At 41.2% G+C, this 11,896-nt stretch overlaps 1 long non-coding RNA gene across 1 annotated transcript in view; it reads right to left on the minus strand.

Moving 5' to 3' along the window:
- Positions 1 to 10,761: 10,761 nt before the first annotated feature.
- LOC108520540 (uncharacterized) overlaps positions 10,762 to 11,896 on the minus strand; it is a 16,795-nt gene continuing 15,660 nt past the window's right edge. The window contains exon 4 of the long non-coding RNA XR_001882931.1: positions 10,762 to 10,912. This is a non-coding gene — a long non-coding RNA (uncharacterized LOC108520540). The remainder of the gene's footprint in view (positions 10,913 to 11,896) is intronic.

Genomic DNA, 11,896 nt, shown 5'->3' on the forward strand with positions numbered 1-11,896 from the left:
GCTCCTCCCAATCTGTTTATCAGATTGTGCTTGTCAGAAAAGGGAACAGACAGTACAAGTATTAAATTATGCTGTTGATCAGCGGGACTGAAAAAGCCACAGAAACATGTATTGCGCGTTCCATTCAAACTTTGGAACTTGACTTGGAAAGCCTGTCCCAAAAGCTGAAGGTCAAATCTTTGTCACAGAGGATCACACTCGTTGGAAAAGAAGGAAGATCAGTTGGTTAAATCCAGTTTGAGGCGGCCTTCCAGGCTCATCTAAAGGTCTGCAACTTGAGCAATCTGACGCAGCTGAGTTTTTAAGTTAATCAGGAGTAATGGGAAACTGGCTTGACAAGGGGCAATGGTGTGGGGTAGATGGCTTATGTGCCCCTAAAATTTAAATTTCCATCCATTATTGCTCTTTATTTGAAATTTTAAAAAATTATTTAAGATGTTGTTCTTCTATAAGTCATATTCTTAAATGTTTGGTCTCTTAAATACATAAATAACAGAAAATTTGAAATTCTAAGTAGAATGCATATTCATGAAAATAATTCAGTTATAGCTCTTAGTTTAAGCATGGTGGATGTGTTTATAAAACAGAATATTGGCTTGTATAATCTTTTTCCTACTGCCATTATAATATCAAAATCAGAGTTATCTTCCTCTAGGTAGGGAAGGAGTGGGAGAAAAACTATACGCACACCCCAAATTCTTTCTTCCAATAACTTCCTGCCTCTGTCCAGTCTGCAATAACACCCCTCCTCCACCATCCACTCCCCACTTTTCTTCCAAGCAAAGTTAGTCAAGTGATGGATGGAGATGACTTCTGCACAATCACTAGAAGCCTTCGTGTTAATATTAAAAGCATACAAAGAGAATGACTTGCCTGGACACTGACAGGGCTGCAGGCCCGCCCTGAGGTGGCCTTTCACAGGGCCCACGGAAGAGCCACAGACAATACAAGGCCACCAGGTCACTTACTTCTCAAATTCTCACCCCAGGTGTGAATGCCTTTTTCTTGCATGTCACTGCTTTTCTCAGTCTCCTCTCCTCTCCTCTCCCTGGGAGATCTCAACCATCGATGACTTTCCTGTCACCTGTGCTGCAGGCAGAACTCTCCCAGAGCTTGGGTGGGGTAGCCAGCCCTGAGGATACAGGACAAATAAGACATGACCTTGCCATTTGACTTTTAGTCAGGCAGGAGGGTAAGCCATGTAAACCCATCGTTTCAATATATTGTGTCATAAGCAATGATAGATGTAGGATCTGCCAATCGTTTCCATTGGACTATCAAGAACAGAGCTTATTTTGGCCACTGGGCCTTTTGTTTCTCCTTTTAGATTTCCTATTTCAGTTCAGGATGCTCCTTTCTGTTCACATCAGGGAGCCATTTCTGCAATCCCCATACTTACATGGTCACCAAGTTCTACAGAAAGTATCATCTACATATTTCTTCCATCGGTCTTTTCCTTTCCACCCCTACCTCCACTTACCAATGTCATATGATCAATTCCTCCTATATGGACCATTTCCATAGGATCTTAATTGGTTTTCCTGTTGAGAATTGAGGTTGTCACCCCTAAAATCCATCCTCCACATTGCAGCCTGGTTACTCCCCTGTTAAAATCCTGACAGTGTTTCCTTGTTATTTTTAGAATCATCTTGTCTCCTTAGTGTGGCATCCAAGCCTCCTTGATCCAACTCTACCTACCCCTCAGCCTCACCTGGGGCCACCCCTAGCCTCCTACAAAATACTTTTAGTGTCATATTTGTTTCTTTTTATTTGCTGTTTTTTGTTTTGTTTTGTTTGTTTTGGAGACAGGGTCTCACTCTGCTGCCCAAGCTGGAGTGCAGCAATAGCACAAACATGGTTCCCTGCAGCCTTGACCTCCCAGGTTCAAGTGATCTTCCCACCACAGCTTCCGAGTAGCTAGGACTTTAGGCACCCGCCACCACGCTTGGCTAATTTTTTTTTTTAAATTTTGTGTAGAAATGGGGTCTCACTGCTGGGCGCGGTGGCTCATGCCTGTAATTCCAGCACTTTGGGAGGCCAAGGTGGGTGGATCACAAGGTCAAGAGATTGAGACCATCCTGGCCAATATGGTGAAACCTCGTCTCTACTAAAAATACAAAAATTAGCCGGGCGTGGTGGCATATGCCTGTAATCTCAGCTACTCAGGAGGCTGAGGCAGGAGAATCACTTGAACCCAGGAGGCAGAGGTTGCAGTGAGCCGGGATTACGCCACTGCACTCCAGCCTGGCAACAAAGCAAGACTCCGTCTCAAGAAAAAAAAAAAGAAATGGGGTCTCACTATGTTGCCCAGGCTGGTCTCAAACTCCTGGATTTAAGCAATCTTCCTGCCTCAGTCTCCCAAAATGCTGGAATTACAGGCATGAGCCACCATGTCCTATTTGTCATATTGTTCTGAGTCTCCCTGCTTTGTAACACATTTATCCTGTTATTTGTTTAATCACTTGCCACTCATCCTTCAAGACCCTCTTTACCCATCACCACCTTTTCATGTGCTCCTCAGATGGGTGACCCTCTCTATGGTCCTAAAGCACCCGATTTGTACTTTTATTATCATACTTACCACTTAATATTGAAATATCTACATGTATATGTTTACTAATCTAATGGCCATCCTTAAGATCTTCAGTGGAAGAAATCTGACTTATTTATGTCCTAGCACCTAGTAAGTGCTAACTAAATGATTGTCGATGACAGATGAAATGCACAACTGAAGTCTATTATTTGCAGAAATAGGCAGAGTATGGGTTTCATGTTCCTCGCTCCAGCACTTAGAGAACTTATTTCTACTCATAAGCACTAAATTAAATAAGAATTAATGTAAAGTATAATAACTGACATACAATAGAGAATCAATTACTAGTAATATTAAATCCCTTAAGCACTTTGGTTCTTTTGATGTTTACTTTGGATTTTGCCTAATCTAAAGTCATTCAGGAGTTGCACATTTGGCCAATATGAAGTAGCAGATTATTCTCCCTCCCGAAACAACTCACAAACTGGGCAGAATATATGAAACAATGATTTTCAAGACATTGAATATGAGGCAGCAGAGGACAGTGATCCCTGTGAGGTGGAGAGCAAACAAGGTGAGCCCTATGGTTGCCCTGGCTAACTGCTTTGAGGAAGTTTCCAGGCCAAGTTGCAGGGAGGGGTAACCCATACAGAGACTAATGCTTTCCCTGAGTTGAAGAGATGGAGAAGGTAGCATAGGAAAGCCAAGGCAACTAGAATTCACAGGGCAGAGCAATGGAGAGGGGAGAGATACATGCAGAAAGAGAAGACTGAAGAACAGAAGAGACTCTTCAGCTGAATACTGATCAGTGCATGTGTTGGAAGAAATCACCCAAGCCAAGGGGAAAAGCTGCGTAGAAGAATGAGAGAAAGCAATCCCCATAGCCCACCCAGGACCAGAAATAGTTCCTGCTCTCAGCAGACAGAGTGGAAAGCCTCATAATGAATGGGGCATTGGTTAGAGTACTCAGAATGCCAGAGTGCTGGAGGGAAATGAGCCCTAGACTAAACACAGCTCGGATCTTACCTAACAAAGCTTAAAAGCAAATCCCAAAAAGGATCAAAGTGTTTCCAAGTAACTCTACTTCATTCTAAAACAAAGTCAAAAACTATTGATAGACATACACAAATATTCAGCACCCAATAAGGTAAAATTCACAACTGGCCTCTAATTTTCAAAATTACCAGGCATTCAAAGAAGCAGGAAAATATAACTCAGCGTAAAAAATAAAAGAAAATAAATCAATCTAAACCAACCAAGAGGCCGACACAGGTGGCTCATGCCTGTAATTCCAGCCCTTTGGGAGGCCAAGGTGGGTGAATCACGTGAGGCCAGGAGTTCAAGACCAGCCTGGCCAACATGGTAAAACTCCATCTCTACTAAAAATACAAAAATTAGCTGGACATGATGGCGTATGTCTGTAATCCCAGCTACTCAGGAGGCTGAGGCAGGAGAATTGCTTGAACCCAGGAGGAAGAGGTTTCAGTGAGCCGAGATCGTGCCACTGCACTCCAGCCTTGGCAACAGAGCAAGACTCTGTCTCAAAAAAATAATAAAAATAAAAATAAATAAACCAACCTAGAAATGATGAGACATTACACAATCAGTAGACAAAAACACTAAAACAGTTAATAAACTTTATTCTATATGTTCAAGGAGCTAAAGACTTAACATGTTAAATGGTGACATGGAAAACATAAAGAAGAACAAAATCAAATTTCTAGAAATAAAAATTATGATGTCTGAAACACTCACCTGATGAAATTAGCAGCAGATTACAAAAAATTAGTGAACTTGAAGATATATTAAATAGCAATAGAAATTGCCTAAGATGAAACACAGAGTCTTGTCTTTAAAACTCTGAAACAAAATGAACAGAGCATATTGAACTGTGGAGTAACTTCAAGCAGCCTAATACACATGTAATTGCAGTCTCCCTCAAGGGGTCAAGGGGGGAAACAGAAAAATACTTGAAGAAATAATGGCTATTTTCCAAATTTGATGACATCTACAGTATAAACTCACAGATCCAAGAACCTTAATGAACTCTGCAAAAGTAGCGTAAAGAAAAATACACCAAGACACATCATAAACAAATTGCTTAAAACCGATGATAAGGAAAAAAATCTTAAAAGCAGCTAGTGGGGGAGGAAGAAGATACTTTATGGACAAAGGTGGAAAGATAAGGATGATGGCAGATTTCTTATCAGAAACATGCAAGCCAGAGACATTGGAACAACAAAGTAAAATTATCTTTCAAAAACAATGGTAAAATAAAAACCTTTTCAGGAAGACTAAATCTAACAGAATATATCACCAGCAGCTTCCTCTATAAAAAATGCTAAAGGAAGTCCTTCAGGCAGAAAATGATGACAAATGGAAATCAGCTTCTATACAAAGAATGGAGGGCACCAAAAATGATAACTATGTGGGTAAACATAAAGGGCTTTATTTTTTATTGTTAATATTTTTATAAAGATAACTGTTTAAAGAAAAAATAATAACACATCATGAGTTTATAGCTTATGGAGAAGTAACATTCGTAACAACAATATTGGAAGGGAGAAATGAAATTAGAAGACTCTTATATGTTAAGTGATATCAAATCATTTGACAAATGACTGTAATAAGTTAAAGATAATACTATAAACCTTGCAACTACTAAAATAATGCAACAGACGCCAATAAAGTGAAATTATTTTTTAAAGTACTCATTTTATCCAAAAGAAGGCAGAAAAAGAAGAAACACGAAACAAAGTACAGATGGGAAAAGTAAAAATTAGCAAGAGCAGATAGTTAAACAAAACCATATCAATAACCACATTAAATGTAAATGGTCTAACACCGCAATTGAGACAAGATCGTCAGACTGGCTAAAAATATGACACCCAACTATATACTGCCTAAAAGAAATCAATTTCCAATATTTTAAAAAATAGGTTAAAAGTAAGAGCACAGAAAAACATATCCCAAACTAACACTAATCTAAAGAAAGCTGGAGTTGCTATATTAATATCAGGCAAAGTGGTCATCAGAGCAAAGAGTATTACCAGAAATCAAGAGATCATTTCATACGATAAAGGGGTCAACAAGACATACTTTTAGCCTTTTCATTTCACATAATAACAGGACTTTAGAATATAGAAAGTAATCACTGATGTAAAGTACAGGTAAATATAGGCAAATCACATGTATAATCAGAGATCTGAACACCACTCTGTCAAGAAGTGACAGGAAAAATAGACAGAAATTCAGTAAAAATACGGACTTGAACAACTCTAAAAACATAAAACAAATCTCAATGGATTTAAAAGAAGTTATACAAAAGAAATTCTCTAACCACAATGGAATTAAAGAACTCTGGAAAATCCACAAGTATTTGAAAATTAAATAATATGTTTTTAAGTAGACCATCAAAGAAGAAATCAAAGGGCAATTAGAAAGTATTCGAACTGAATGAAAATGCAAATATAAGATACCAAAATGTGTGGAATTCTGCTCAAGCAGTACTTAGGGGGAAATTTATAGTACTAAACATCTACACGAGGAAAGAAGAAAACTTTCAAATCGACAACCTTAAGAAACTAGAGAAAGAAGAACAAAGAAAATCCAAAGTAAGCAAAAGAACAAAAATAATAAAGATCAGAATAGAAATCAATAGAATAGAAAAAGAAAAAATAATAGAGAAAACCAATAAAATGAAAAGCTGGGTTATTGAGAAAATTAATAATATTGATAAACCTCTAATCCAACTGGGGAGAAAAGGAAGAGAACACAGATAGTCAATATCAGGAATAAGTAAATTACAGGAGTCCACATTCTAACCCAAATCTGGCCAGCTATCAAGTCCACACCAAGTTGACTCCTGGGAGTTGAATGAGGCATACCAGATGGACAATCGGGTTGGGCTTATATAAGGTTTTCCTTGATCCATAAATGGGTCTCTAACAAGCTGAATAACCTTCCAAATTGCACGTTGACCACCCAAACACTTTCCAGCAGCACTTACTTGTAAAGAATTTCATATTTTGTTGCTCTTAGATGAACTGTAGTAAATTTGTAATGAATTAGAAAGGGAAACATTACTTTTTTATTTGGTAAATTATCTGACTTTTCAACATTAAAATATTTTTGTAAATAGATTCTTAAATTATGTACTTCCTTCAAACAAAAAGCATTTGCCAGAAAAACAAAAGTCATTATGGCTCATGTTTCAAAGATGTTTTATGCCTGGCTGCATGCTTGAATCCTGACTATATCCAAGTTTTGGATAGGGCTGCCTTCTGAATAAATACTGGGAAGTCACGACAGGGTTAATAAGAGTGATGGGATGGGATGCAGAAAAGAACCTTCAACAGGCTGATCTCTGCCTCTGCCTTTCTAGTCTGAATGCAGCTGATAAATGAGTTCATCTACCACACAAAATAGCCCTTGTTTCATTCTGTAGCTTTCTGGCTTTCCACTGCTAGGAAAAGAAAAGAGGCAGTATGGTTTGCCTCAACTTGCCTACTTACCACTGGAGCTTTTCATTTTTAGACTTACTATACAGTAAAACTATTTCCTGAAATTTGCCTCTATTTCAGTGTTAACCATTTCCCCCCAGCTTTCATTTTAAAATATTCAAACCTGCAGAAAAGTTGAAACAACAGTACAAATAACGCCATGCACTCTTCACTTAGATTCATCAGTTGTTAACGTTTCACCACGTCTGCTGTCTCCTGGTCCCTGCCTATCGTTTTTGCTGAGCTATTTGAAAGTAAATTGCAAGCAGTGCGGCAATCATCCCTAAGTACTTCAGCACAAAATCGCCTACGAACAAGAACATGCTTCTACTTAACTCTCAATGTGATCTCACACACACACACACACACACACACACACACAGTCAATATTCAAATTTCCCCAATTGTCCCAATAATTTTTTTTTTTTTTTGAGACGGAGTCTCGCTCTGTCACCCAGGTTGGAGTGCAGCCGCGGGATCTTGGCTCACTGCAACCTCCGTCTCCCAGGTTCAAACGATTCTCACCCCCTCAGCCTCCCGAGTAGCTGGGACTACAGGCACCCACCATCACACCCAGCTAATTTTTGTATTTTTTTAGAGACAGGATTTCGTCATGTTGGCCAGGCTGGTCTCAAACTCCTGACCTCCAGGGATCCGCCCGCCTCAGCCTCCCAGTGTTGGGATTACAGGCATGAGCACAATATTTTTTTAAAAAGCTGTTTTGTTTTGTTTGCTGACTCCACCCAGTCCAGGATCACACGTTGCATTTAGTTGTTATATTGCCGAGCGCTTTTTAGCCCACGTTAAACGTGTGTCTGATTTCCCACTCCCGCTCATTAAGAAATCTCAGATAAATGAAAGCTTGATTCTGCAATTAATCCGGAAGTTACAACTCTTGAAGTACAGCCCTGAGTATCAGAACATACTGTTCCACACGGCAGAAGTGGCTACTTCATTAAATTATCCTGTTGCATAAATGACATAACTCATTCAGAAATGGTGCAGGGCATACAGGCAGGAAAAATGTTAACTGCTCACCACCTCTCATCGTCTGTAGTCAGGGACACACAGAGTTTGCAGCAGAGACTGACATTCTGACCTCGTCAAAGTCACAGACACTAGGAGCTAGGCATCTTTCAAGGTAGCCCTTCTCCCTCCCATGGAAGGAATCACCTCTATGGCATTCCACGGGAGTCCCCGCCACGGTCTTCCAGCTTCTCCTTCAATGCTTTTCATGCGTAGCCTGGAACTCAGAATGCCTGGGTTCCAGCTTAGCTCTGCTCCTTGAGCTATGTGACATTGAGCGGGTCACTTAAACACTCTTTAGCAGCCCAGCTTCTTTAGCTAATGAGAGCACACTGCCATCCACCTCAGATGCACCTGAAGACTGTTGTGGGGAACAAACAAGAAGAATGTGGGAAGGCACCAACCTTCACCAGGTCAGCCATCACTGCCTCGACAAGGAGCTTGCTCCTGTCACGCTGCGTGCCTTTGCTGCCCGAACAGCTCTTCCTCTGGGTCCACTGTCCTCCACTAAGGAAGAAAGGCATTTATTTAATCAGTCCTTACTGCTTTCTTCACCAGATTAAGCAGCCCCATTTTCTTCAACTAAAATGCCCTTGATCTGGACACTGTACTCAACTTAGTTCAGCCTAAGAAGCAGACACCACCCCGACCTTGGGTTTGATCAAGCCAGATATCCCCCATGCCTTGAGCAACTGATCATTTATAACCAAAGAAAGAACTGGCCCTTATTCCCCATGAAATTTCACAGAATTGGTGTTTTGGATGCTTCGGGGTTCTTCCATCTATCGTCCAGGAAGCTATTCACTCCTTCAAGTCTTGAGTCGTCTGAGAATTCTCTGAGCATGGCCTGTCCAACTTCACCCAAGTCACAGATATCATTGTTGACCTGAAGTACACCATCAAAGTTCTCCCTCCAGGGTGATGCCAGCCTCTTCACCAGCATTACTTGGGTACGGGTGTTCCCAACAGCTGTGAACCCACAGGAATAGGCTATCACTCATTCATTCATTCGTTCATTCATTCATTCATGCATTCAGAGCTGCTGAGCACCTACTGTGAGCCAGCCCTGCACTTGGCACTAGCCCCCACCAAGACAAAGAGGAGGAAGCTGGCACACTTCACGGCTTTTCCACCCAGATCCCTGCATTACAAATCCCTGCATCCTCCCTTTCTATCCCTTTAGTATGTCCATCAAGAAGGAAATGACTTCTTTGGAAGGACCTGGGCATCTGCTTTCTTTGATACGCTATTCATAAACTTTCAGCGCACCATTTATCAAGAAACTTGGGTGTCAGCTTAGATACCACCACATCTAAAAACACTTTCCTATCCCCTGCCCAAGTTTCTGAACAGAACACACACACACACACACACACACACACACACACACACACACACCCTTGCCTCCACTGCACCATAGTTTGAGAAGTTACAATTACCCAGGACACCGCCACCTTCACTGATCGGCCCAGAGGGAATACCTGTGTCAACCAGGTCTCTTACCTGCAAATACATAATTGAGTCCAGGAGGCTCATCTCTGTCTGGCTGCGCTGTCGAAAAGAGGAACTATCAGCCTTGGTTCTGGGGGCTGCCAAGTTCACGGGCAAGAGAAAATTCAGAGGCAGGTGTACAGCGGAAGCAGCAACAACAGCAGTTGATTTCCTGGTTCTGGTTGACTCCTGAGGCCTGGTGGGTCCCTGCTGTTCCTTCTGTGAGACCGCTCTGTACTGTCAGAGTAAGCTCCACTTCCTTTAAGCTGCATAAATTGGTATATGTTATTTGCAATTTAAAAATTCCACCCAGCAGGGCACCGTGGTTCATGCCTGCAATCTCAGCACTTCGGGAGGCCCAGGTGGATGGATCGCTTAAGTCCAGGAGTTCGAGAGCAACCTGGCCAACATGTCAAAACTCGTCTCTAGAAAAAATACAAAAATTAGCCAGGTATGCTGGCGCATGCCTGTAATCCCAGCTACTTGGGAGGCTGAGGCACAAGAATCACTCGAATCAGGAGGTGGAGGTTGCAGTGAGCCAAGATCGCACCACTGTACTCCAGCCTGGGTGACGGAGCAAGATTCTGTTTAAAATAAAATAAAATTCCACCTAATACATAATGCATAAAAGGTGCCATTAATAGTTGATTTTAGATGTTTTTGTACCCTTTTAGATAACTAGGAACATTATTGATTTTGTTCCTAGTTATTGATTTTTTATTGTTACTGATATTCCATTGTTACCCTTCCCCAATTTCTCCAGGAAATCTCACTGGTTAACACATCTACAGGTCTGTCCTTATCTGGAAATGTGTTTCTTCTAAACCGAGAAGCTCCAATTCAGGTATGCTGCCAGGGGCCTGCGCACACTCCGCACCTGTCCTGAGGTCCAGTTCCTTCCACGCTTCGCTCCACTCTTTCCAATTTGAAGTCCATTCTCTGAGATGGGGAAGGCAGCAGTGACATGTGTCTGCCTTGTCTTGGCCACCAGTCACATTACACTGACTGCTCTAAGATGTGGCGCCATGGCTACCAGTGTTGGTTCAGATCCCTGTCCCCTGCTTACTGGCTGTGTGACCTTGGGAAAGTTAAGAAACCTCTCTGTCCATCAGTCCTCATTTAAAAACTAGGAATCACATCAGTGCCTACTTTATAGAGCTCTTGTGAGGATTTGACTAAATGAATTAACACAAGTAGAAGACAGGGCCTGGCTCAATAAATGTTTACTTTTATTTTGTTCTTTTCCTATCCTGACTAAAGCTAAAAGAACTCTCTTCTGTGTGTGCAAAGTTCCTAGAAACTTCTGTTTTAGTCTTCTTGTCATTTTTCATGCTTCTTCTTTTTCCTTGGGCTCTTCCTGCTTCCTTGTAAGCGGGAAAATAAAACCAAGGCCATCTACAAATTTATTAATTTAATGTAATTTAATTTAATTTAATTTATTTTTTGAGGCAGAGTATCACACTATCGCCCAAGCTGGAGTGCAGTGGCACGATCTCAGCTCACTGCAACCTCTGCCCCCCAAGCTCAAGCGATACTCCTGCCTCAGCCTCCTGAGTAGCTGGGATTACAGGCACACACCCCCATGTCCAGCTAATTTTTGTATTTTTAGTAGAGACAGAGTTTCTCCATGTTGGCCAGGCTGGTCTCAAACTACTGAGCTCAAATGATTCACCTGCCTCAGCCTCCCAAAGTGCTAGGATTACAGGTGTAAGCCACTGTGCCCAGCTCCAACTGCTAATTGAAAAGGCATAGCCCCTGATAAGAAATGTTCACTCCTATAAGGAGTAAGGAAAGCATCCAGTTTCAGCTTTCTATTTATGGCTAGCCAATTTTGCCAGCACCATGTATTAAATAGGGAATCCTTTCATTTCTTGTTTCTGTCAGGTTTGTCAAAGATCAGATGGCTGTAGATGTGTGGTATTATTTCTGAGGCCTCTGTTCTGTTCCATTGGTCTATATCTCTGTTTTGGAACCAGTATCATGCTGTTTTGGTTATTGCAGTCTTGTAGTATAGTTTGAAGTCAGGTAGCGTGATGCCTCCAGCTTTGCTCTTTTGGCTTAGGGTTGTCTTGGCAATGCCGGCTCTTTTTTGGTTCCATGTGAACTTTAAAGCAGTTTTTTCCAATTCTGTGAAGAAAGTCATTGGTAGCTTAATGGGGATGGCATTGAATCTATAAATAACCTTGGGCAGTATGGCCATTTTCACGATATTGATTCTTCCTATCCATGAGCATGGTATGTTCTTCCATTTGTTTGTGTCCTCTTTTATTTCACTGAGCAGTGGTTTGTAGTTCTCCTTGAAGAGGTCCTTTACATCCCTTGTAAGTTGGATTCCTAGGTATTT

Source organism: Rhinopithecus bieti, unplaced genomic scaffold (genome assembly GCF_001698545.2).
Source record: "Rhinopithecus bieti isolate Rb0 unplaced genomic scaffold, ASM169854v2 scaffold_51907, whole genome shotgun sequence".
Taxonomy (NCBI): Eukaryota; Metazoa; Chordata; class Mammalia; order Primates; family Cercopithecidae; genus Rhinopithecus; species Rhinopithecus bieti.